At 30.3% G+C, this 27,758-nt stretch overlaps 1 protein-coding gene and 1 long non-coding RNA gene across 4 annotated transcripts in view; one reads left to right on the top strand and one right to left on the bottom strand.

Moving 5' to 3' along the window:
• The window catches only part of LOC118200281 (insulin-like peptide receptor), a 529,147-nt gene extending 506,318 nt beyond the window's left edge, over positions 1–22,829 (bottom strand). For 2 of the 3 annotated variants that reach the window (XM_085818478.1, XM_085818480.1), the window contains exon 1: positions 22,427–22,829. The gene's annotated coding sequence lies outside the window, so the exon portion shown is untranslated. The remainder of the gene's footprint in view (positions 1–22,426) is intronic. The other variant, XM_085818477.1, reaches the window with a different exon arrangement.
• The window catches only part of LOC146996770 (uncharacterized), a 183,266-nt gene continuing 176,451 nt past the window's right edge, over positions 20,944–27,758 (top strand). The window contains exon 1 of the long non-coding RNA XR_015041659.1: positions 20,944–21,243. This is a non-coding gene — a long non-coding RNA (uncharacterized LOC146996770). The remainder of the gene's footprint in view (positions 21,244–27,758) is intronic.

Below are 27,758 nucleotides of genomic sequence, written 5' to 3'. Positions count from 1 at the left end.
TAAAAAAAAAAAAAAAGAATACGTGATTTCAAACTCTCGTCATAAACAGACTTCAGACTGCCTGTGATAATACTATAAAGCAAGCAGGTGTTCAAACATGATGCTGTGACTAGTGTGTTCTTCAAAACAGATTGACGAAAACATAGGAGAGTACGATGATGATATTGCAAACAGCATTCAAAAACGACGAAAATTTTCAGAAATCAGAATAACCTTCAACTTATAAACTAATGGCGAAACTATTTCAAGATCATTCGACATCAGAATACTTATGGAATTGATGTTTTTAATCTAGCCACTTTACATTTTTCTAATTATAAGAAAACTCTCTATTACGTACACTTTGTATATTTACAAACCCTTAAAATTTTTACCCAGTTCGTTGAAATTAGGCGACAAGCGAGACACGAAATTCAGTATTCTTGTTGATCTATATGTATATATAAAGGAGAAAGTCTGTGTGTTTGTTCGCTAATAACTCAGTCATTACTATAGCTATCGTCACCTAACTGTTTCCATTTCTTTTCTGCTTCCTGGAAAAGGTCGACGTCCACTTCTCCCCCCCCAAAAAAAGCTAAAATCAAAGATATTAATTAAAAATAATTAAATAAAATAAATCGACATTTTTATGTGGGTTTCACATCGCTCAAAATAATGATGTATTTGCTTTTATTTTTGCTGACCCAAATAGCAACTGCATGTCATTATGGGTATATATACCATATGATTCTATGATTACGTAGTCAGTTGTGGTTCATGTACTCAATATTACTTTGTTTCTTTGGCATTTTTTATGCATTACGATGACGCATCATAGTCCTTATGACGTGTAATACGAATTTTCAAATGATGTCATGAGTCAAATAATACATTACTCTCAATCTAACTTAACTGGCATCGAGTACTTCCGCTAGTAGTATATGAATCTCCTTTTCACATAAGTAAAATTTTGAAGACATTATTAACAGCTGACAGGAAAAGTAAGTATAAAATTTTAAGTATACCTTCGTTTATAATACATAAAATATTTATTAATTCAGAATATTGTTTTTAAATGCGTACACATACAGTCGAACTTTAATAAACCTAAAATGAAGTGACAAGAGAGTAATCAAAAAGTCGGCTTATCCAGAAAAGTTAGTAGCTATCTATAATTCAGCATTCTGACATTCAGTCTAGCTTACTGAAGTTGTTACACATTTTCTCGCTTAAATATCCAGTACGACTTTTGTCAAAATATAAGCATTAAACCAATCTAAAAAAATCTGAATCTTAAAATAAGATCTAACCTGTAACTCAATTGCAATTTTTATCTAAAATGAAAAAAGTTTTAAAAACTTATTTTTGAAAAAGTGCAAATACCGAAAACATATTCTCGAGATAACTACTAACAGTGAAGACAAATTTAAATTATTCACAGATCATCGCGAATTAGCATCATGAAGTTTCTCAAAATATTTAAAATTTTTATTTGCTTTTTTAAATTCATATCTAAAAAGTTTGAAAGTTATAATAATCAGAAAAATAAAAAAAGAAGCTTTGGAAAAAGCTCCCGAATAAAAAAAAAATAATAAAAGTATGATATGAATATCTTGAACAGAATTCTATTCATTACTTTACTGTGATATTAATCATGCGCATTAATATTCTTCTGCTTAAATCAGCCACTGGTTTCGCGAAACACCACCATAAAGTCTCTCAAAATTTCTGAAAAGTTTTGTTTTAAAGGTTGGTCTAAAAAATAGTACTTTAACTAAAATAAATAATACTTAATAAAAATAACACTTAATATAAAATAAATAACACTTAATAAAAGTGTCTTTAAATGGATTCATATCGATTTTTCTTACTATAATTCCCATCACGCATTAGTGTCAGTGCCATATTATCGTATTGCTAGTCTTGCATCAGCCTTTCAGCTATAACCAGATAGTCGTGAAAATAATGTCGAAGACACTTGGTTTAGAATGAGTGAAGCGAGAAGCCGCCTAAAGCCGAAATCGAAAATGAGAAATCTTGAAAAATAATTTCAAATCATTGCAGAAAACTCGGAAATACAGTTCAAAAAGAAAAATAAGTCTTGGGTAAAATAAAAAGTCTTGGGTAAAATAAAAAGTCTTGGTATTAAAGTCAGTGCACATAATGATTCATATTTCACGCACACAGTTATTGTAATATAGTGATGGCCAATTTCTGTACCCTTAAGGGCTAATTTTAAGTCGTAGCTTAGTGCCAAAAGATGGCACTATACATTACGAGTAAAAAAGTAAATAAAGTTCACAAAAAGTAAGCTTTAACTAAATCTCATAAAATAATTAATGAATTAGTTAAAAGCAGAAAAATTATTTATCATATAGATTCCAATCAGCTAGATCAGCTAAATAATTCTCTTCACAAAATTCGTTTACAATTTTCTATCGCAAAAAATAAAAGCGTGGGTCCCCTTTATAAATTTATAAAGTTAATGGCATATACTTTTGACAAAGCAATTCGACTATTAGATTTCGTTACTCAGACGCCCAGGCTTTTAGTATTTCTGATATAAATTTGTAGATGAATTTTAATGTACTTAATATCCTGTTCCCATGAAATTATATGATAAATTACTTTTCCGCTTTTAGTTCATTAACAGCTTCATGAGTTTTAATTAAAACTTATTAAGAACTTTTTTATTTATCGCTAATCTTTTTAACCCCAATGACACGCTGAAAGCTATTCAACTGAAAAGTCGTTTTTTAACACTGAATAACTACTCTTTTACTTCCAACAATTCTGTAACGTCAAATGATTTAAAAAAATCCAGCTATTTCGCCCCGAAATTAGAACGTTATTAAGCTAAATATTACATTAAAAAATCTCATACAAAATTCATTTACAAAATATTTTCTGTCGTATCCAATAGGACAAACAGTAGTTGAAATGGAGATACATACAAGAAAAATTGTTTCAACATTAAATTTTAACAAATCTAAATCAAATGTTGAAATAAATCTCTTCACTGCATTGTACTGTCATCCACAATAAGTGTGTGTGCGCAAAATATGAGTTGGACAGCTTCTCGGTGACAAATAGCATGAGAAAATTAAATAAAAGCTTAGAAAAAAGCAGTTAGTTTAAAAAAACTCTTAATTAATTTTTTTAAATAATTATTATTATTATTATTATTATTATTATTACTGTTGTTGTTTCAAATGAGCATAAAGAGTTTCTTTCACAACCTCTGAAGATTTCAAATTTTTATAACAGATACAATTTTGGATGTTAGATTTCTTAAATCCCACAGAAGAATATAACATAACAGAACAGACATAGGATATAACATATAATAAATATATAATGTATAATAAATAGAGAGAATATAATATATAATAAAAGAATTTAACATATCATAAAATTATGAAAATCAACTCTTAAACTGAAATGCTATGGAAAATGTATATAAATAATGCGATAGATTTCACTACTGGGCAGGAACATTATAACCTTAAAAGTATGTTTCCCAGCAATACAGAGGGAAGGAGCGAGTTATGAAGTTAGTACTATTTTATTAACATCATCTAAAAAGAGAACTAACAATCTATTTTATGACCTGTTAAAAATTCAAAATTTGTAACCCATATATTTTCAGATCAAATTTTAAAATCATTCAAGTCAAATACTCGAAAAAGTACAGCGATTTTTAAAAATTCGCGAAAACATCAAAAATGATGTTAAAAATCTGATACAAATATCTTTTTTTTTTTTTTTTTTTTTTTTCCTCTTCTTCTTCTTCTTCTTTTCCTCTGTCTGATGGTGCAAACAATAAATTTCTGATAAGATGGTTCGTTAAATGAAGACAGAAGCAAAAAATCATTTAAATATTAAATTTAAAATAATTATAAATCAAATTTTGAGAAAAATCGCTTGACTTTGAGAAAAATCATCCACAAACAGTAAGTATACAAAATTTTAACTCGATAGCTTATCAGGAAGTAGGTTAAATATCGATGGCAAACTTCCGAGTACAGCTACACCATGAGTGAACTAAAAGCTTAATAATACTTTGAATACATTCTGGCATAATAAATATTGATTTTATACAATGTTTCTAAACAGTTCTGCAAACAACACAAAGACCAAAGGTATTCAAATTACCATTTCGAATTTACTTTTCTGAAAAAAAGATTTATGTCCTTAAAGCTGGAAATATTATGCAAGCTAATGAGAATACAGCGAAAGCTCGCTGCGAACAATATATTCCCCAATATCTCCTCTCCCCCCCCCCTTTTTTTTTTTGTGTGTGTGTGAAACTTCTACAATTTAAATCCCGGATATCGTTAACGATGGTTAAAAGTCTGAAAATATGCACACATTCAGAGATTTTCGGTGAGAAATAATTAAGCTTGTTAGTTTAGTAACGGGTCAGAAAATTCAATCACAGATTGTCGGCGACCCCGGGCCTTATTAACTTTTCATCACTGCGAAAATAGTTATCGTATTAGCCAAATGAAAAGACGGCCTCAAAATTAAGATGACGCCAACAACTTTTAAGCTGAGTTAAAAATGTAATACGCAAAATGTCGCAGTTTCTTCCTTTAAATGCTCTTTGCAGTCTACCATTTAAAAAATACAGCAAGATAATTCATCTAAGAGTTACTACCATACTTCTAAAAACGCAAAAAATGCATACGAAACGGAACATATGAATAAAATGACAAGAAAATGTCTATCATCGAGTAAATATTTATTTACTTTCATTTAATCATTTATTATTTTTTAGATGAACTGAATCTCGTTTTTTTACCCTACACAGAATTCAATTTTGATGTCCTGATACTTAAATACCATTTTCATACGATGAAGTTCCTGTATACATTTTCTTCAAAAGTTTGCGCCTTCTTGAAAAATTAGGGGATTGTCATAAACAATAAAGTTTAATAATGCACTAGATGGAATTCTGAAAACTTTCCTATTACATGGCAACCAATAAAGGTGAGATAAAAATAGATTTTAAATCCATCCAATTAAAAAAGAGAAAGAGAGAAAGAAGATGAGGGAAAAAAGAAAAAAAAATCTTGGTGAAACAGGTGGGCTAGATAGGTTACAGAATTTTGCAGCCCTAGTGCCAATATCTTGTTATCACTGTCTGCAACACGTAATATTATTTTTAGTTTTTCCAGAAAAGACAAAGCAGCTGATCAATGCAGAAAAAAAACTAACTCCTAAATTTTGCTAACTTTGAATGAAAGTCACTTTTGCCCTATCTTTTCATTCCTCCCCAAAAATACATATCTGCGTAATTTGCGTAGTACGATAATATTAAGTTTTCTTTTCAATCCATTTTAGTAATTTTACATCATGGTGATTAAAATATCTACTGTCTCTATTGCTACGTAACTAATCTACTGTCTCTATTGCTACGTAACTAACACCAGCGGCCGAGCGGTAAAGACGCTGAACACTGGTAGTTCGGTCCGAGGTTCGAATCCCGCGAACGGGCTGGCTGCATGGGTGCTTTCGTGGTTTTCTCCATGTGTAACGTGTATACGAGCCAGTTTCCCTTAGAAAGTCCTCCACGAAAGGCATCCCCCCTCTTCGGCAGATAGCCCTAGTGTGCTTTGCCATAATTAAATACACACACGCTACGTAACTAAAGTCGCGGAACACTGTTAGTTCAGCCCGGGTTTCAAATCCCGGCGAACGGGCTGGCTGCAAGGGCGTTTTCATGGTTCTCCCCATGCGTGCAACATGTATACAAGCCAATTTAAGTCCTATACGAAAGCATCTTTATCCTTAGGCAAATAGCCCTCGAGTGTTCTGCCATAATTAAATAAACCAAACTTACAATTATTTATTAAATTCTATCAGTTGCAATTTAACTCATAAGTGTGCAACGAATAACATCGCTGCGACAGGTAAAAATCTTACACCTAGTACGTCGACATACACAAATATGCTATTACAACACTAATACTATTTCGTCTTTAGAAACCGAATAACATGCCTAAAATTTAGGCACTTTAGAAGCATTAACAAGTACCTGAAATATTGACTAGAACAGAGCACATATACATAGTGTCCACACTACGTACAGAAATAAACCTAATTCAGCTCCTTTCCTTTCATTTTCATGCTAAAAAAGCTTAAGAAAGCTATTACTTTGATCTTACGTTAAAAGAAACACATTATTTAACGCAACGCCAGCCCGCTGCTAAACATAGCCGCCCCCATTAAAATAAATGCTGGTGAACATAACCATTATCGCTCCGTGATCAAAAAGAAATAAATATAAGAAACCGTTGTTAATTCTCACATGCTAAATTACAGTTCAAACAAAAATGTCCTTTACATTTTGTAAGGAGTTTCGCAAGCTCAGCAAAATCAAGACCAAACGTAAAAGTTGGTAAGTATATTGTATGAGCTCATAAGAAAGCAAGAAGTTCGCCTAGATAATCTATATCAGTGCTCCGCAACCTTTTCTCACCTGCGACGCACAAAAAATCTTTCTGGAATTTCGTGGCACACCAAAGAGTTCCGAGTTATCAAGGAAGTGCCGAAAAAATTCAAATGCTGGCACACTTACAATCACACACACAACCACACAACAGTGAAATATATAAAAACATTTAAAATAGACATTATTAAGGGGAAAATATTGTCATTGTGTATTAAATACATGATAAAAAATTGCAAAATGTCAAATACATGTATTTGATTGCGGCACACCTATATCCTACTCATGGCACACCAGTGTGCCGCGGCACACCGGTTGCGGAGCACTGATCTATATGCTATCAGAATTCTGCACATAGAATGTGTTTCTTTACCTTGTACGTCATAAGAAACCATACAAGCATCAGGAAATTGGTGGCTGTAAGTTTTGACAGATAATCTTTCTGTGCACCACAGAAAAGAAACTCAAGGACCGCATGCGGCCGCATATACGCATTCTGTACCGCATATACGCATAGGAAAAATCTGTACTTGTGATTGGACATTCTTACCGATGACATCATTTTCTCTCGCGTTTAGACGGGATTTTTGCGGTTTTGTTTTCGATGGATGACACGGAAGAGTGAAAATTATCGTTTGTTTTCTTTACAACGAAAAAAATGAGTTTTCTGAAGAAATTATAAAATCTTTCAAAGATGCTGTTAAAATCTTTCAAAGATGCTGTCAATATCAGGAGCAATCTTAAGCGTTCATTTAATCGCGCAAGTTTATTATATTACTATTATTATTACAAGTATATTATTGCAATTTTGTTACATTTTCTTACTTTCACATTGCAGAAAACATTTCCTTTGCATATGTTATGTTATTTCCATGTTAATGTACGTGTCTTTTTCTAATATTATATTGCGTTAAATGAAAGAAAAAAGTGCATTCAGTATCTTCGCTGAATTTAATACATGTGTATAACAAGAAAAGAAACTTCATTTTCTAACAAACACTATTTTTATGCAAAGGTACAAAAGATGTTACACATTAAAAAATGGGCAATATTCATAATATATTATTCAATTTATAATACGTATATCTGTTTCTTTGTTCCAAATTTATATTACCCTAACTTCAAAAATACATTCTGTGAATTTACTCTGTACTGTATTAGCTCCCAACGTCGTTTTTCCTTTTCCGAAAAGTGACTTGTCTCATGCTTTCGAAGATTGCATCTGCAGAGAATGGATACATAATGAACATGAAATAATGAATTAATAATCGCTACGCTTTTAAAGATGAAGGGTTTTAAACTAATACATTCATTAAAATTCTCTGCACTTAATATTAATATACATTTTCGGAGTTAGCACAAGAAGAAATCATACTTTTTTCCTTCTAGTGGGAAAAACAAAACATTTTTTTATATTAAATTCACCACACTACAGTGCCGTAAGTGTAATCTCATAGCAACAAAAATACAACGCATGTAATAATCTTTTCTGTACTGCTATCAAAATGTAAACAAAGGGTATGGACTTGCACCCTCGAGCCTAGGAAAAGTCAAGAAATTCCTAAGCGCCGAGGAAATGATGTCATCGGAAGCCCTATCCGATCAAGAGGAGGGATTTTGCCCTATGTGCGTGGCGCGGTACAGAATGTTTATATGTCATACGGCCCATAAGAGACCAGCTAGCCATCACTGGACTTTAGATATTCAATTATCGTAGAATTCTTCCAACATACCATTGTCATTATTCGTGGCAAAACAACGTCTAAAATGCAGAAGTCGTCTCATATTCAAGACGATGCACATTATAAGGGAAGAAAAATTTTTTTGTGAATTTCCAAGAATAATTGCTTACCTCACGGAGGCTGATGAATTAAATAAAATGAATAAATCTGTAATACTTTTTTATACGGAACAAAATTAAAGTGGTCATTAATAAATCAAATCCTAAAAAGTGCAAAATCAAATTAAATCCAATACCCCCCTAAAAAAAATCTCAAAGTTTTGAGATTTTACATTACGCCCAAAGGGGCCTTCTTTTAACGTTTCGGGTGTTAAATTTATTTATTAAATAGCATGTTCTTCACACTTAAAACATATAATTCAATTCAACAGCAATATCGCAAAATAAATTTAAAATGAGCATATCTTTAGAATTTTCGATACACAACGAAGTATTAACACAACAAAGTGGAACAATGCCAAATTTCGTTTCCAGGCTAACAGCTCTTTCAGGCTATAGAGGGAAGTAATGTATTTATACAGAATTTACAAAATATGAAATAGATAATAAAACAAATTCCAAATTTGGGCTTCTAGAGCCTATATTCGGATGTAAACGTAAGTTATTCAAAATTTGATGGCTCTAGGTACCGTCATTTTATCACAATGCGAAAAACATACATATATTTATACAGATTCTTCATTATTTTATTTCTTTATATATAATACAAGGCTGTAATATTTGGTGGCAACAGTTTGAAATTCAAAATTCGGGCTTCCAGGTACCTATGTTTGGGTGGATAAATACGTTATTCAAAGTTTGATGTCTCTAGGTACCGACGCTTTTTCACAATGCGAGAAACATATGTACAAACATGCAGATTCTTCATTATTTAATTTTTTCAAATAAAATACAGGACGATAAAATTTGGTGGCAACATTTTAAAAATTGGTAAATTTTAAAAATGATAAATTTTACAAAATTGATTAAAAAATCGCCGTTTATAGTGAACCGACGCAAAATGCCTTTTCCAGACTTAAATGTTCTGTGCAGTATGAATACTATTACTAGCCTAAGAAAAACGTCGTCAAATGTGCACTTGGGGGGGAAGCATTTTGTAAAAGACTATTTATATTCATTTATTGAAATCTCTCACACTTGGTTTATTATTGGCAGTATGTTCGCTTTCGGAAGATTTTTAAAAGCAAAATATAAAATTCTAAATGACATAACAAATCAGTCGGAGCCCGATTAAGCCTGTCTGGAATCTCAACCACAGCTTTCTTTTTAATGGTGGCTCAATACTTATTTTTATAAAGTAAAAAATAAGACTACGGGAAAGTAAAAGATAATTAAGCGGCCCATAAACTCTGAGCCTAGGTCATAGACAGACTCTGCCTTTAATGAATGCAGGTAATTGAAATTCGAACTCGCGAATTTAACGTTTTCTAAGCGATTTCAGTTAAGCAGAGTTTAATAACGAGAGTTAACGGCATATGCACGATTTTGCAGCTTCAGTATCATGATATTATGCCCATGTTCAGAGAAAATTTTCATAAAACGTAGCATACATAAGCTTCAAAAGCGTTATAATATACGGCATTCAGTCCTACTTGATCTGATAGCCATAAACTTAATTCCATTATCGACAGTTCTGATCCCACTTATCTACAATATTATCACTAGAGCATTCTAAAAATTATTTTGCGAATTAAAATGATAACAAAGTGATATCAACCAGATTTTTCTCGGAAAACATTTACGATATATGTCACGAAAACAGGTTCTAAAAATAATCAGCAAAAGTTAAAATGAGTTACAAGTATTTATGGTGTAACGAAAATCGATGCTCATTTCTAGTTCCATGCCACAAAATAACTAAATAAAAATTTATAATAAAAATAAATAAATAAATAAAACTTCAACAGTAACTAAATAAGTCTTTTAATAATTTTCATGAGCCAGTTTCCCTTAGAAAGTCCTCCACGAAGGCATCCCTCCGGTTAGGCAGATAGTCCTCGAGGCTTTGCCGTAATTAAATAAACTAACCTATTCCTTTAATAATTTTCAACAAAATTCTATTTCAGAAGCTATTCTAAATATTACAATCACGGGAAGGGGTGGTTTAATATTCATTATAAAATTCATACATGCGTACGCTCGATATTAAGTTGGGAGATGTTCGCTAGCTAACAAAGACTGATAATGTCACTATAATACCTTTTCAACCTAAAAAGCTGAAAATTACTGTTAATAAATTATATGCTATTTTCAATAAATTATACTGTTCCTTTATTTTAATCCATCAATTATTTTTTTTAAATATTTATTAAAAAATTCAAGGGAAATTTAGAATTTAAAGCACATTTATAATGAAAAATGAATAATTAATAATAATTGATAATTATAATAATATTATATTAATAATTATAATAAACAATTTTTTTAATCTACATATGCAAAAATATTGAATTGAATGGAACTGATTTTTAACTCGCATATTTCAGAGAATATAACGTATGATCGTACATTATTTATTGTACCGGAATGCTAATAAGCAATTTCGATTTTGCTTAAGTTACTTACCAGGAAAACACATAGATTAAAAATAATTATGCTAGGCTAAAAATTTTTATTTGACTAATTTGAGAATATAGACAAATTCACTGATGTGTGAGGTAGATGTGGGTGTTTTCAAAGAAAAAAAAAAGAAAAGAAAAGAAAAAGAATGTGACAAAATATTACACAGAATTTCCTCCTTATAATAAATATTAGTTCAACCAGATGATTCACGCCTCACCACCACCCCCAAACAAAGTTTACCAAAGCTAACGGCTAGACGGCCGCAACTATTCATAGAGATTCTTTAAACAGAAAAGATATTCTTTAGTAGCGCCGTCACATAAAGGTACTAAAAAAATATTTTGAAAATCAGTATTTTTACTTATCTATCAAAGCAGTAAAACAAAACCATACAACTTTTTCCGTATTTTCGAGGCCAGCAGCAAAGCCTATCTCCAGGGGCGCTGCTAAAATCTCGGGGAACGATATTACAATTAAATACGAATGATACGGTACTATTTCATAACGTTCAATTTCCAGCTTATTCCCATGAAAGCAAAACATTAAAGTTTTTTTTTAATTCTTAATTCAAGAAACTTATACGAAACTAATAAGTTTAATATCAACTTACACTCAATTTCAACTTCAAGAAATTCAGGAAGTTTATCGACGTTATTCATTTTGGGTGGGAAAGAGATGCTAAAGACAATTATGAATAGTTTTACTGGATGCAGTTTTACATAGTTATTACTTTTATTACTATTATTATTTTTTTGTGTTACAACAGTTGTTATTATCCCCCACCCGCCTCCAGAGAATGAGGCTACCAAGTCCTCATAAATAAGCGCACAAAAAAACATGGCTGAAAAGGTGGGACATAAAAAACTTAGTTTTGTCTTCAAGGTAATCTACAGGTATATTATAGGATGATACAATATTCTTGTTATCAGGACACATTACATTATGAAGAATGCTATATTCTTGCTATCAAGCCACATTACATTATGAAGAATGCTATATTCTTGCTATCAAGCCTATCATTACAGTATTTTTCAGATTTATGCAGACATCTATTCAGATCATGTATATACGTAATAAAGCAAATTTTAAGTTAAAATAATTAAAATATATATATATTAAGATACAATGAAGATTATAACTGTATCAGAAAGATATGCTGCTTTTATTATTAATAAACGTTCATTGAACAGAAACTACAGTTTATCTTAGGAATATAAGCAAAATTGTCCGAAAAAAAATTTACTGCACGTCACAGAAGAAATAAACCAAAGACACTTTGAAATATTATTTTACTTCTGCAAAATTTACCAAATATACGCATACTAAGATAATTTTATATATATAAGATAAAAAATATGTAAATCTCAAAATTTAAACTAGAAATAGCCCCTTATTTTCTCCTCTCTATTCTAAAAATAGTAATATCTTTTTCTGGACTGCAGCATTTCTAGATCAGTCCATATCACATGACTTAAACTCACTCACCCACTTTTTTTTTTTTTTTTTTTTTTTTAACTTTATTATTAAGAATCGTTTTCTTCGCACTTATGCCACATACAATTCAGCATCAACACAAAATTTTTAATAGCTGCATAACAACATATGTTTTTAATGCAGTGTTAAGTGCTGGCAAAAAAACATTTATATATTTTTTTAGTCTTATTAAGTTTTATTAGTAAAATGGCTAACAAAAAAATGTGTTGTCTTTTATAATTAACTTCTATTTGTTAACTTTATTTACTAAATATTACGTTCTTCGCACTTACGCAACATAAAATTCATTTTAATAGCAAAATCACAAAATCTTTAAAAGCTGCATAACTGCAGCATTCGCGATAGAATGTTACAGGCTTCTATACATATTTTGGTACTATTCGGTTTTGAGGGCCGTAAAAAAATTGCCAAACTATTGTTGATGCCAGTGCTGCCAAAAATAATTGCGGCAACCCTAACACAAGAAAGGAAGTATAATAGTAATACTCGTATTTAAGATTGATGTTTTAATTTAGATGAAAGGTTAATTTCATATAACACTTTTTTATTATTATGATTTATATATAATAGGCTAAACATGATTGAATGGAAGCATAAGAGTAAATAACTATTCAGATCATTATTATAATTTAGTATATAAAAATTGCTAAACATAACTGAATGGATGCCTGCATCGCTATTTGGCTACCGAGTTATCGCTAAAGCATAATGTCATCTCGTTGGTTGTTCAAACATAATTTTCAATAATGAATGATGCCTTTTCTTTGAAAACATTCTCGGTAATGTGCAGAATCGCCCATTTATTCGTTTGCCGCTTTTTACGAGGGTAAAAACAATTGGATTTTTGTCATTTTTCTTTTACTTTTTAAGTAACAATAGGTCGATGTGTACATAGATAAAGTCAAGGGGGTGCGCAGTGCCATTTTTGTGCAATTCTTGGTTTTTTTTTTTTTTTTTTTTTTTTTTTTTTTAGTGAAAATAAGTTGGTGTGTACATGGATACAGAGTATGTGCAATTCTTAAAAACGCGTCAAGCAGTGGGTGATTCTGCACTTTACCCAAAATTCTATCGCAGACTTTTCGTCATGGGCAATTCCCAAATTGTTAAATCCATAGGACATCAAAAAAGGATTTTAAAATTAAACTAGTATCTCAATGGCGTCTTAAGAAATATAAAACTATATAAACTTAACGCAATCTGAAATCAGCGCGTATGCAAGATTTGGCATGCTGTTAAATGGGCGCGTTTGCTAGATTTGGCGCTTTTGGCACACATTTTCGCTGCAATTTATTTACAGCCCTCAAAATGAAATAATATCCATATTTTTAATTACCTACATTTTTTTTTTTTTTTTTTTTTTTTTTTTTTTTTTTTGTCCCCCATTAGCCGCCTAAAATTGGGTGCTACTGTGGTAGACGGTTGCACGGATTTTGGCGCTTTTTTGGCGAGTAATACGACTTATGGTAAACCCATTGCTGGATAAGTTATTTATGGTAACCGATACTTTGTTGTCATTTTATTTAAAAAATAATGCGTTTTATTATGCATAAATTCCGTGTTTTAAATATTATTTATAGCTTCTAAATATTAAAAATCAATTTAATTTTGCATTTTTATTTGAAATAAAAAATTTATTTTTTATGATATTTTATGCAATTTTATGTTGTGGATGATGTAATCAATGACGTCATTTAACTTTAAAAGTAATTAGTTTTAATATCTATAAATTTAATCTAACATTTAAACATTATTTATTGCTGTTAAATATTAAAATACAATTTAATTTTGCATTTTTTGAAACATGATTTCATTATGTATGATTATTTAAATAATTTTAATTCTAGGCGTGATGTAATAAGCTATCTGATTGGTTATAGAATATTTGTGCATTAACGAGCTGTAATCAGCTCCCTGATTGGTTACTGAACATTTGTGCATTACCGCGCCATTTTAAAATTTAATTCATATCTTCGAATTCCTTTAAAGATGAATATTGGTAAGTACCAAGAATTATTGGCATCAGAATCAAAAATTTGTCCTTTGTACTTCAGGGAGGGCCGGTTAAAGGATCTTCGAAATCTTAAAAACAATACCTATTATCAAATTTTTTTTGTTATTTTTAATTTTCATGGTCCATTAATTTGGCTCTAAATTGCTTTATCTATTTATAATTTTTAAAATTTTTTTATTCTTCCCTTGATATTACATTTTTCAAATTTTTTTCATTGATATCTAAATTATGATTCCGATTTTTTCTTGTGGTACTTATCAATAAACGACAGGTTAAATGACTCAAAAAAATGTTAGTACCTATTTTTCTGTTATTTTATAATTGTATACTTCAATTTTTGTTAAAAAATTAATGCACTATTTTCAAAAATTGCTGAGATAATTCTTGTCACATATGTTTTAATGTTAATTATATTCTATATAGTGTAGTATTTGAATTTAATAATATCTAATTCTTTTAAATGTTGGTATGATGGTTTTTAATTCGATATTCAATTTCAGTAATATTTTAATTTAATTAAACGTTGGCACAATGTTTTTATAGCGGTGTTTTTATTCTCTTCTTTGCTATATGAAAGTAATACAAAGCTTTAGTATTTTATACTCATAGTAAATGTATTTATTCACACTTGCCTGCCATCTTAAAAAACGACATTTTCAACAAAAAAATTAATCCATTACTTTTAACGCTATTTATTTTTTTAAGTTTCGAATACTTTACTATGCGTAAAAACAGCGTTTTTCAAGATGGCTGACGATTGTAAAAATCGCGCCAACAATTGCGCCAACGTAAATCGCCAAAAATCCGTGCAACCGTCTACCAAAGTAGTACCTAAAATTGTTATCATAAAAAGGAAAAAAAAAACATATAATGCTTTTAATGAGTTCAGCTAGAGTAATTTCATAAAGTACTGAATAGTTCTAATTAAACATCTCATGATTTTAATACATGTTTATTTAAATCAATCGCATTAAAAATTGGAGAAAAAATATTAAGAACTGTATTTATTGCTTTTAAATAGCTTAGTTTAGTACACAATAATCTTCCATATTAAATTTGAAAGTATTTTCGACTTTATAGAATGACAACACGCTGCCACGTTGAAGATAAAAGTATTTTTTATTTCCAGCCGCGGCAAAATTAATTCTATCATTACAACCGAGTTTGCTAAATAAAAAATCTGATGTGTACACCACATGACTTCCTTGTACGGAATATTAAATTATATGCATTTGTTTCTTGCATTTCTTTTAAACTTATTATAATCTACTTCGCCGACAGCGCATAAACCACAATAGAATAAAGACATTCTTTAAAATTCACTCTATTTGTTTAACATAGCGACACTCTGGCACTAGGTTCACTTAACGGTATTATATTTCATTCATATTATAACTCAGAATGCCCAAAATGTATATCACTTAAAGAATTATCTAATCGTTGCCACATGTTCTTTTCAAATACTAGAACTAACTACTAGAACTAATACTGGAACAAAAAAGCTAGAACGATGTAAAAAAGAAATTAAGCAAAGAAAACAAAAAAGAAACAGTTTTTCACAGACGATTGAGTATTTCTCATTCAATTAATTCAGTTTTCACTTCGCGACAAGACAAAAATACATAAAAGCTCAAAATATCTGTATTAAAAATTACTAATTATTAAAAATTAAGTAAATCTTTAACACTTATTTCCTCAAAAAAATTCCAGAAAGGATTAAGCATGATTTAATTCGCAATAATAAATGAAGGCGTTATTTTTGTTGTTGCGAAGCTTAGTCTCTCTAGATTGGCAACAAATCTACAATTCTGCTGTTTCAAATGTAAACAAATATGTCCGCCATGTTATTTAAAACTTAACCGCACTTAAACAGCTTTTAAATTGTTGATAATTGTAGAAATATTGCTTCCAGAATTACGAAAGGCATAAAACCCTTAACCGGAAGATAAGAACAACATAATTCAATCATTTTTAAAGCAAAAAGTCAATTTACAAACATATAACAGTAAAGAAACTGAGATCACTGTGCCGAGTAACAGAGTGGATATATATTATTTTCGTTGAAATATGCTGCCTGAAACGTTTCGCGATTACAATACTTCCTTTTTACTTCGTACAAGGAAGTAAAAAGGATAAATATCTTACATGCTTCCGAATGGCTGGAAATAAAAACGCTTTATTTCGAACACTGTTGCCACTGGTCGCTTTCATATCGTTGAGCTATTTAATCGAAAATTCATTACAGTTTTACAAAATATGAAATAAATAAATAAAACAAATTCAAAATCTGCCTTCCATGTGCACACGTTCCGGTGGAGGGATGCTCCAAGTTTAAAATTTGATGGCCCAAGATACCCCGCTTTTTCACTATGCGATGAACATACATACACACATGCAGATTCTTCATGATTTAATTTCTTTAAAAATAACATAATACTTGGAAGCAACAATTTGAAAAGTGATACGCCGTTTATAAGTGAACCAACGCAAAATCCAATTTCGAAACTAGTGCTAAAAGTAATTTCTTGAAGTTATGAATAAGTTTGCCATATCGTTTATTGACGCCCCTAAATCTGATTGGTGTTTGAAAAGTCCTTATGCCTGTTAAAATATGTTTGTTTAAATATGTAAAAGCTTTTATATCCTAATAAAAATTCAAACAACTCCTAAAAATTGTTTAGGTCTAATACAGCTAACTAAAACACATTTACAGGCTTTAGTAACAAGCAGATTAAAAATATTTAACAATACTTCTTTTTCTCATAGTGGTTGTTTTCTAAGAACATGGATACGAGTCAGATTAGTTAAAAGATTTCTAATCCGGACTACATCTTGTTCTGACAAAATAACCCTTTAAAATATACTACTGGCATAAAATCAATAAATGTTTTCATAAATTCGATTACTTGAAAAACGTGGAGGTTGATCTTTACATTATGGTAACTTGACGTTTTTTTGGCGAAAATTTGGCGACCAACTCTCCTACAGCAACCCTCTATTTTTTTTTTCCCGCCGCCATTTTGTCTTCACGAAGTAAAGACATGTTTCTTTTCTTTTTATCTACTGAACACTTCTTCCAACAATCTACTAGCCGAATTACACTTATGCTAGAAATTTTATCTAACAAAACTGCTTAATCATGACAAATATTCACTGCAAAATTGGGGAAAAGTGCACAATACCATACTCCTTACGCGTTTTTCAAAATAACACATACACATAAACCATGTACACGCCGACTTATTTTTACTTAAAAAAACATCCCAGAATTGCACAAAAATGGCATTGCGCAGACTCTTCACTATATCCATGTACACTGCTTTTTTCTCATAAATTAGAAAAATTTCACGAAAATACATGACAATTTAATTTTCTCAATCTTTAAACCCGGTAAAAAGAACATATATGAAATTACCTGATCGCGAAAAAGTATTTACCCTTTCCAAATATGAACATTTCCACATATAAAATAAATAAAATATCCAAAAACTTTTACCTCTAAATCATCTATTACATTATACACGTCACCAACGAATTCATACCGCAAGCATTACAAATACTTAGTATCAAATATTTAAATTATTTCCATGCACGTTTACTTCAACTTAAACGTGTACCAAATTCCTACAAACATAAAATTCACAAAATAACTATCATTTAATTAAAATATCACTAAACCATGTACACGTCGACTTATTTTTACTTAAAAAAACATCCCAGAATTGCACAAAAATGACATTGCGCAGACTCTTCACTATATCCATGTACACTGCTTTTTTCTCATAAATTAGAAAAATTTCACGAAAATACATGACAATTTTCTCAATCTTTAAACCCGGTAAAAAGAACATATATGAAATTACCTGATCGCGAAAAAGTATTTACCCTTTCCAAATATGAACATTTCCACATATAAAATAAATAAAATATCCAAAAACTTTTACCTCTAAATCATCTATTATATTATAAACGTCACCAACGAATTCATACCGCAACCATTACAAATACTTAGTGTCAGATATTTAAATTATTTCCATGCACGTTTACTTCAACTAAAACGTATACCAAATTCCTACAAACATAAAATTCACAAAATAACTATCATTTAATTAAAATATAATTAAATTCAAAAACACTACTTAAAATATTAATGAGCACATACATTAAATTAATAAAAGTTACCTTACAATCCTAATTACTTTAAACTAAATCATTGCTAATAACAATTTTCCCAATAATACCAAATTCCTTTACTTCCACCTTACATTTAGAACAATGCATAAAAATAATATCCTCAAATAATTAAAAATACTAATTTACCTAATCTTCTTCAGAATCTTGATTACGTGTCCGATAAACTTTTCTTCTTTCTGTTTCAGGATCTTTAAAATCATACTTATATTTCACAGCAAGGTACCAGGTAAAATAAATAACTTAATACAACATCTTTATTTCTATCTCGCACAACCTTAAAGAAACATTTATTACTACCCTTTTCAATACCACTAAATACCCATTTCGAATTCACTTTAGTTACGGCCATGGGATCCAAAAATTCACGAACACTGTTTCACACAACACAGAATAAAGCCAAATACAAAATTTCCAGATATTTTCCCGATTTCCCCCCTTTTCCGATTAAAGAACCGTAATTCGTCCATTAATATCACATGACATATCCCATGATCTCTCATTTCCCTCACACAAAGTAATGCGTAATCGGAACTGAGTACTGCTCACATTATTACCAAAGTCCCAGGTAGTAACCTTTATCGCCTCCAAAATGTCGCCAAACTACCAGTTACCATATTGTAAAGATCAACCAACGTGGATTCATGATAAGAACATGGATACGAGTCAGATTAGTTAAAAGATTTCTAATCCCGACTACATCTTGTTCTGACAAAATAACCCTTTAAAATATATTACTGGCATAAAATCAATAAATGTTTTCATAAAATCGATTACTTGGAAAACGTGGATTCATGATACTCAACGTCTGGGACTGCAAGATTTACTTTCACAAAACGCGATACACACTTGAACTGCGTCTGACGTAACTCCAACAGTATCTCCCTCACCCACTCAAGTGTGCATGAAATGAATGCCATCTCGTGATCACTCATAAAAACACTTCGAGATGTACAATCCGTTCGCAGAATTTTTTTTTTAAAACAAATCTTCAAAGGAATTTGCATAAAATTCCACACAACAGTAGAAAAGAATGGATATTCTTCTACATCAATAAGTTTGCTTCATTTCTAAAATTAATCCTAATATCAATCTTAAAATATCATTAAAGCACAATTGAGAAACAAGAGGAAAAAAGTTATCAAATATATGACAGAATCAAATGCTTCTATTTTAATTGCTGATTTGCTTGATCTAGGATTCGTACATGTAATTATTTATAACAGCAATAAAAATATTTTTGACAATGATAATTAGAGTCTAACAGAACATAAGTTGCAGGAAGAGTTTCCGGTGTTAATTTTTTAATTAGAATTTATTTTTTTTATTAGTAAGAAGTTTCGGAATTTAGTTTTATATCCTTTTTTCTTGTTTATGTTTATAATTTTTATAACCCTGAAATTTAATAAAATATGATATAATAAAATTTCATTAAAATTAAATACAAAATTATGCAGATTATCAGTATTATTTACGGAAGAATTAAATTATCCAGATCCCCTAATTTTTTATATATATATATAACTCTGATATCAAATTCTATAGTAAAGCATCATTAGTACAATATGAAGAAATGAAGCTCAAGTAATAAGTCTAATGAGGAATCATGCATAAATTTTTAAGATTTGTGACTTACTGTTTATGTTAAAAATGGATGCATTCAATTTATTGGCAGGAAACAGTTGTCATAAGGATGATGACTGGGGCAGTCTCAGATAACCCAATTTAAACTTTGAATACCGTTTTGTCAATGAATGGTTTTTAATGCATGAATATGAAATGAATGATTTAATGAGCATGAAACAATTAAAAGATCCACAGCCTATTTTAATAACACGTCATATTCTCTATAGAGCAGAGCTAAATATTTTCACTTTTGAATCTGGTTCTCTAATCCGGTGTTTAAAATCAAAATAATGGTCTATTAAATTTTTCCTAATGAGAAAATTATTATCATCAACAAAACGGCGCCGCAATTACATAAAAATAATGACAACAAATAAAGTTATAAAAATAATGGCAACAAAATAGATGAACGAGAAAGAAAAACAAAGTATTTTAAAAATACATTTTAAAGTTTCAAAATATTTTGTATGCTAAAAGTTTCAGCATTCTCGCGCAAAATTAATATTCTTAATTCAAATTTTAACTATGGAAAAATCGCACAAAATGCATTAAAATAAACAGAATTAAATTCCGGCTTAGTTTAATCCTAGTATTCGGTGCACACGGGATTTGGCTACTTTTGGCGACTTTATGATGAGCAGTAAAAACGAGACATATACGATTAGTAAACGGGTCATTCAAAGAATATATATAGTTATATAACTATGTATATTAGATATATACATATTTATATAGTGATAGTAAATAGTGTATAGTATATACATAGACGTTCTTTGGGTCACTTTTGGTGTTGGCGATAATTCTCAAAATCGCGCCAAGGCTGCACCGTATACTAGAATTTTACCTTCAGCTTTAGTCTCTTACTTCATGTCTTCGGACGAAAGAACGTATTATATAACACTGCGAAAATATAACGAGACATTTAATTTCAAGTTAATTTTCAACACACTGAATATAAAAGAAGTTAAAAGTGATAAAATTTCGAAGGAATAAATAATATACTCCATAACCCAGTAAAATGAAATAACAAATAAAAATAAGTTATGCGTTCTGAATATTCATAAAATGTTGGTATAATCATAAAGTATGGCACTCAACTTTACTTACATAAGCGCCATCTATATAATTTGCAGAACACACATTACTTTAGAAATACTTTTGCAGACCCCAACACTAATACAGTAGGTAAGTTAGAATTAAAACTTACCATTTACTTGCTTTAAGTATTTTTGAAATTTTTTTATGTAGTTTTTTAGCATTTTCTAGATATGAAATTATTTTTAAGTATATATTTGGTTTTTATAAATTATGAATTAGTTCTTTTTGTTTCTTATTTGGTTTATATAAATTATGTCTAGTTCCTTTTTAGTTTCTTTTTATTGTTATGCATATTCGTGTCGGGGAGGTTTTTGTAGACAAGGGTTTCTAAATTATTTTTTCTGAAAAATTAATTTTTTAAAAATTTAATTTTTTTAAGAGTTTAATTTAATACTAGGCTTTACATTGCTTATTTCTCAAAAAACTTCATCGGTATTTTCTTTTTAGAACTTTAATTTTTAATTGCTAATTTCTAAAGGTACCACTTTATTTGTATTTCTTTTTGGACATTCTTCACTCTTTACTTTTGGTTTTGACTTTTACCCTTGCCTGCATGAATGACGAAACACGAATTGAATGATTGAAGAGTTAGATTTGGAGGCAACTTCCCCTTGATAAGTCTGTTTCCAGTCTGCTCAACAGTCATTCACTTAAGCATTTTTAAAAAATTTTTAGATTTATTTTAATTTGCTAAATTGGTGAATTTATTTTCATGGTTTGGTTTTGCACTTAATTTACTTATGCTATCTGAATTTAAATGATATTGTAGATTAGTTCGAAAATTAAATCTTTTATATGTTTGCACATTTTTTAATTATTCTAACTTTAAATTTGCTTTTTTACGTATTTACATGTTTGTTAAAATTTAAATTTGTTTAAATTTAAACAAAATAAGTTCATATATAGATATGTATATTTATTTAAATTCTGGAAGAGTATTTAGGGCAGTCACACAAAATTAATTACTAAATAATCTTATGAAATATTTCGTACTAATCTACTAAATTAAAAATAATAAAATTTAAAAATCAAAACTAATTACACATTCTGTTCGACTCCTGAAAGAAAATTTCTGAAATCGTTCTAGCGATAACTATAGCAATTATGTCAACATCATCAAATATGTTATGAATGAAGTCAATTAACTTATGAATGATATTCCTGCAGGGAAAACATCATACCAGCGAACATTAAAAAGAACAATGTATCAGAACATACCAGGCGGTGATGAAAAGAATAAACTGCGAAGTAATAACAAAGAACTACTTACTTTGAAAGCTCCGTTGTTTGTTAATGACAAGCATTGGAGGAACACTAATTTTGGATAAAATGAATGCCAATGGCCACACCACTACTACCTTATTAGGAAGAAATGAACGGTTCGAAAATTTTTGTCAATGATTCACAAAATACCGTGCACCACCTACAAATAATTGACGACACTACACAACGTTCGACGAAAACAAGATCTAGACACAGAAGTCGCGACATTTTCTCGCGGGAATCACCGACAATCGAAGTCGCGAAACGCGACATGAGTAAAAAGATCCATACTGAAATTCCGTAGAAGCAATGTTTTTGACCCGGACAATTGGGTATGTTAGCCGAAAGTACTTAACTAACTGCGCGCTTCTGGTGAACAAGTCGCCAAAACGTACGACTTCTAAATCAATCATTTACGCACATATCGCAGAGTGTAAACAACCAACGACGCTCATTGGCTGCACTGTGACGGTCGATCCCATTCACCAGACCTAGTCCATTGCGGGGATGGTAGGTTGTCAGAGATGTGCAGGAAATGGGTTTCGTCGCTTTGCGATTTCGGAATGTAATTACTTCAAAGTTATGAGAGATATTTTTACATTTGCTTAATATTTTCAAAAAAAAAAATAAATAAATAAATAAAGATTCATTGTTTCTTATTAAAAAATAATCTAATTTATTCGAGCTTATAAAAAGATTTTTACAGAGTAAAAAAAGTTTAGTTAATATTGCATCAGCATAGCCTGTAGCAAAACTGACTGAAAATGTGATATTTATTCGTCGAGAAACGTAAAAACGTTTATCGTGCTATTGTAAACAAGTTAATTCATTTCGTTTAGAAGTTAGTAATAGTGAAATAGCAGGAACAAAAAACAGCAAAATTTTATTGCTGTTTTTTGTTCCTGCTAAATTTTCATCATTATTAGTAAAGAAAATTTATAATCATCATTAGCAAAGAAATCATTAGCATATTTTCTTTGCTATAATCATCATTAGCAAAGAAAACTTTACTACTTTTAATGGTAAAGAATGGAACTGTGGTAGACTTGCAGATTTAGAAAATGTTGCTCTATATATCATTATAATAAAAAATTTAAAAACTTAGAAAAGATAATGTTAATAGATAAATATTTTGAAATAATACATTTAGAAAATGCTGCTGTGCACACCATACCTAATAATTTTTCTGGACCCATCAGATTTCAGAGCATGTAGAATACATAGGTAACTCTAAATTTTTTTAGATGGGGGAGGGAGGCAGACGATATGAATTAAAAAACTATTTGTTAAATGTGTAAATGTGAACTCTTTTATGTCCGCAAATGATAACCTGAAGCAAAAACTGCAATTTGTTTACCGTAGAATAAATTGAAAGCAAGGAAAGTGAAACTGGTGAGCTCTCTTATTTTCTATGATTTTTAAGTTGGGCAAAATCAAGAAAAATACCTTCAACGCCTACAATTAGCATATTTAAATGAAACTCGCCATTGTATTCAGATGTTTTACAAAATTTCGTAGAGGTCGAAATTCTCCTCTGGATAAAGAACGCAATGGAAGAATTTTGTGAGCTTTTAGTCCATGAAAAGTCTTAAGTTGGCCATACGAAAAACGTTAATCAGTAATTTAAACACCAAATGATACAGAAGTATCGTATTTGACGGCATATAAGACGCACCCTTATTTAGACGGCCACGCACAAGGAAAAAAAGTTTCAATAGCGTGGTTTCTTTTAGTTCTCACGTTTCGTAAAAGCCAAATAAACAATTATTGAATGCAATTACCTTCACGTATAAGACTGTGTCCTTCACGTATAAGAGGCAGGTAACTTTTTCGAGACCAAATTTAGGAAAAAAAGTGCGTCTTATATGCCGTCAAATACGGTACTTAACATTCGATCCTCAGCTATACCTAAAATAATTCATAAAAAACTGGATATGAAAAAATTAGTTTTTCGTTGGGTCTTCCATAATTTAATATAGCACCAGGAAAGAGAAGCTTGTCAAAATAAGTAAACAAACTTTAATAATGGTAGACACCTCATAATTTCTAAAATCATAACTGGTGATTTTATAATATCATAACTGGTCCTGCATTATATTTGAAGAAATTAAATAATGAAAAATATGCATAAATGTATGCATATTTCTCGCATTGCGATAAAACAACGGTACATAGAGCCATCAAATTTTGAATGACGTTATCCTCCTACGAATATGGGCATGTGGAAGACCAAATTTGAAATTTGGAACTTGTTTTATTATCGATTTCATATTTTCTAAACTTTAACGAATTTTTGAGTAACAAACTCAATTATTTAAAAGCGAGCAATGGCAACACTCTACGGGGGAAAAAGACCTTTTTATCTCTAGGGCGCAGAACTGTGTTTCGGAAATTCTAAAGATATGCTCATTTGAAAATTATTTTGCGACATTGCTATTGAACTGAATTTTATGGTTAAGTGCAAGGAACATGATATTTAATAAACAAAGGTAACACACAAAACGTTAAAAAAAAAAGTTCCCTTGGACGTAATTTAAAATCTGAAACCTTTCAGATTTTCTCCCCCCCCCTTTTTTTTGTTTTGTTTTGTTTGTTTTTTTAGAATTACAAGGCTGGTCAAAGCCATTAAGTTAGAGGGACAGAAGGCAATTATAACTAATTGGAACATCATTAAGTGTGTTTTCCGAAAATTGTTCAATCCATAAATATTACGGGATTTATGCTTTCCCATTCCCTTTTCATTTAGCAAGTTTGATAGTCGAAAACAAAAACGTATGACAAAGTGATAAAAAAATCAATCCTCTTCCCCTGATCTTGCTACTCCAGCTTTTTTAAGAATCTCGGCTATTTTTTAATCTAAAACAAAATTTATGTAGTCGCTGTTTTCAATCCGAAGAAGACACTGGTCAGGATATAAAAATATATTTTTCATCGATTCTAAGAAATGAGTAGCTTGAAGGATTTAATCATAAGATAATTCATCTATAAAAGTACATTGATGTTGGAGAGAACTACTTTAACACTCCTATGATTTGGTAAGTTTAACTTGTACCATTCAGCTGTATCTTAAATATTTCAGTGTAACACTCGTATTTGAAATAAGTTAATCAAAGGTCCAGTATGTCTTCATGGAAGACATTTTATTGGAAGTTGGTTCACATTATACTTATCTCATACTAGATTTTTTCATATTATATGAAGCTTTTGCAGTGTATGATATATATAGCTAAAACTTCCAAATGTCCATGAAGCCAGCTTGTTCATTTGCTAGGAATTCAGAAGAAAATCTATCACAATTTGCCGAGTTCCACAGCATTTAAGCCTAATTTGTTGGCAGCCCTTTCGCCCAAAAGGCGACAAGAAGCTATGTAATTTCTTCTGAAATATATTTATCCCAGCTGCGCGAATTTACTCGATTTATTGAAAACCTATGGCTTATATTCAGAAAATAAAAAGTCGCTATACATAAATTTATGAATAAAATTTTAAAAAAATAGATTTTTGTTTTATTTCCTGCTTTACATATTTATTTTTATTAGTATTTCCTTAACTGGTAATAACTGATCGATTAATAATACAGCAGTATTTTTTATTTATACTTAATTAATTAGTTTCCTAAGGAAACGCGGTGGATAATTTTTCTGTCCCAGATTTCTCTACGAGTTTCTGTACCAGGCACATTTTTCATTATAAGTGATTAAGACCGCTGAATGCTAATAGTTTGACCTGGGTTCGAGATTAGACGAAAGAGCTAGCTGCATGGTTAGTTTTCGTGATTTTCGCAATGTGTAACATGATTACGAGTCAGTTTTCCTTAGAATGTCCTCCACGAAAGCATCTATCCTCTTAGGCAGACAACCCTCGTGCGATTTGCTATCTCCAGTAATTTAATTTACATCTTTTTAAGCATTCATTTTACAGCATCTTTCTTTTTTTTTTTTTTTTTTTTCTTTTAACATTAAAATTCTGAGTTAACAAAATGCTCCAAATAACGATTATTGGAGGTGTTAAGGCACCGTGAATCAGCGTAATATACATAAATTTTGCAGGACTAGTTTTGGTGGTTTAAACATAGAAACATTTTCTTCCGCTGCCTGAGAGCAAATCATGGAAGAGAAGAACATATTTCGTCATTTGCAGAAGAGAAATTTCTATGTGTAAACCTTCAAAATTTAGTACTGAAAATTTACGAATATTACACTGATTCTTGTTGTCTTACACCTCCAATAATTAGAAACCTACCTAGTGAAAAATTTTGGAACATTACGATACATACGTTAGGCTACTATAAACATATCATCTCTTTAACAAGTATTGCCACTGAGCGAATCATAAGAATTTTACTTTACATATCTTCCTTTGGAGAATAGTCCTTGTTAACTAAAACACCAGCCTTTACTAGCGTTGTCTTCATACGATACCATTTAGCTTGAAGAATCGTAAATATCGTAAATACAACATTTTTAATGACAGACTTGAAGTGTTTTTTAAATAACAATTTTAAATAACTTTACAAGCATTTCATAAAAATGGAAACAATTTCTTGCAAATATACGTACTCCCCAAAAGACACATCGCAAAGAGGGAGTATTTGCACATCTGGAAATTTTTCTTTAGATAGGTGAAATTTAAAAATTTTATCTTGCGGTAGGTAAAAAGCATTCTTTAAATTGAGTTTTAAATTCTGCTTTGCAGAATTTTTTTGTTTCAAATTACATTTAAAAAATAAACTGCCGTTTATGATACCGTAAGCCATATTAATGGGGCTAAACAGCAGCATGCGTCTGGCCAGTTTAGCCACGCCTGCTCTAATCTCTCTATAAAATGCAATATGATCAATTTATTATTTATTATCCTGTAATCACTTAATTCATTTTTCGATAAAGAATGTTTATTTACCTTATATATATTATAATAATAATTTATTTACTAAAGAAATATTGATTATATTATCTCCTAACATTAATTTTAGTAGAAGTATCTAAAAAGAGTGAACCCATAGGTAGGAAGTTTAATTCCGAAATTTGTTTTAAAGTAAGTTGAATGTAAATTGTCAAAAATGTTTTACGAGGACTTGAATTAAATCATGAATAACAAAATTTCAATTGGAAAAAGAAATTAAAAGCGAGTAATTATTGCCATTGATCGGAAATTAGTTGACTTTTCAAGGGGAACAAACCAACTCCCGTTCAATGAACAATAATTAATAAATAAATACGAAGGTGTTTCGTCTTTTACTCAAGTAATAATGGTGATGCCAAACTGGGAAATTAGGTTAGGCCAAACATTTCCGTGAAGTGAAGGTATTTAGAGCCAAAGTAGAGTACCAAAGAACTCAT

This window comes from Stegodyphus dumicola, chromosome 6 (genome assembly GCF_044657685.1).
Source record: "Stegodyphus dumicola isolate Sdum_Otavi_A_Nest chromosome 6, ASM4465768v1".
NCBI classification, from domain to species: Eukaryota; Metazoa; Arthropoda; class Arachnida; order Araneae; family Eresidae; genus Stegodyphus; species Stegodyphus dumicola.
The sequence above is the reverse complement of the archived record's forward strand: the minus strand, read 5'-3'. Positions and strand labels throughout refer to the sequence as shown.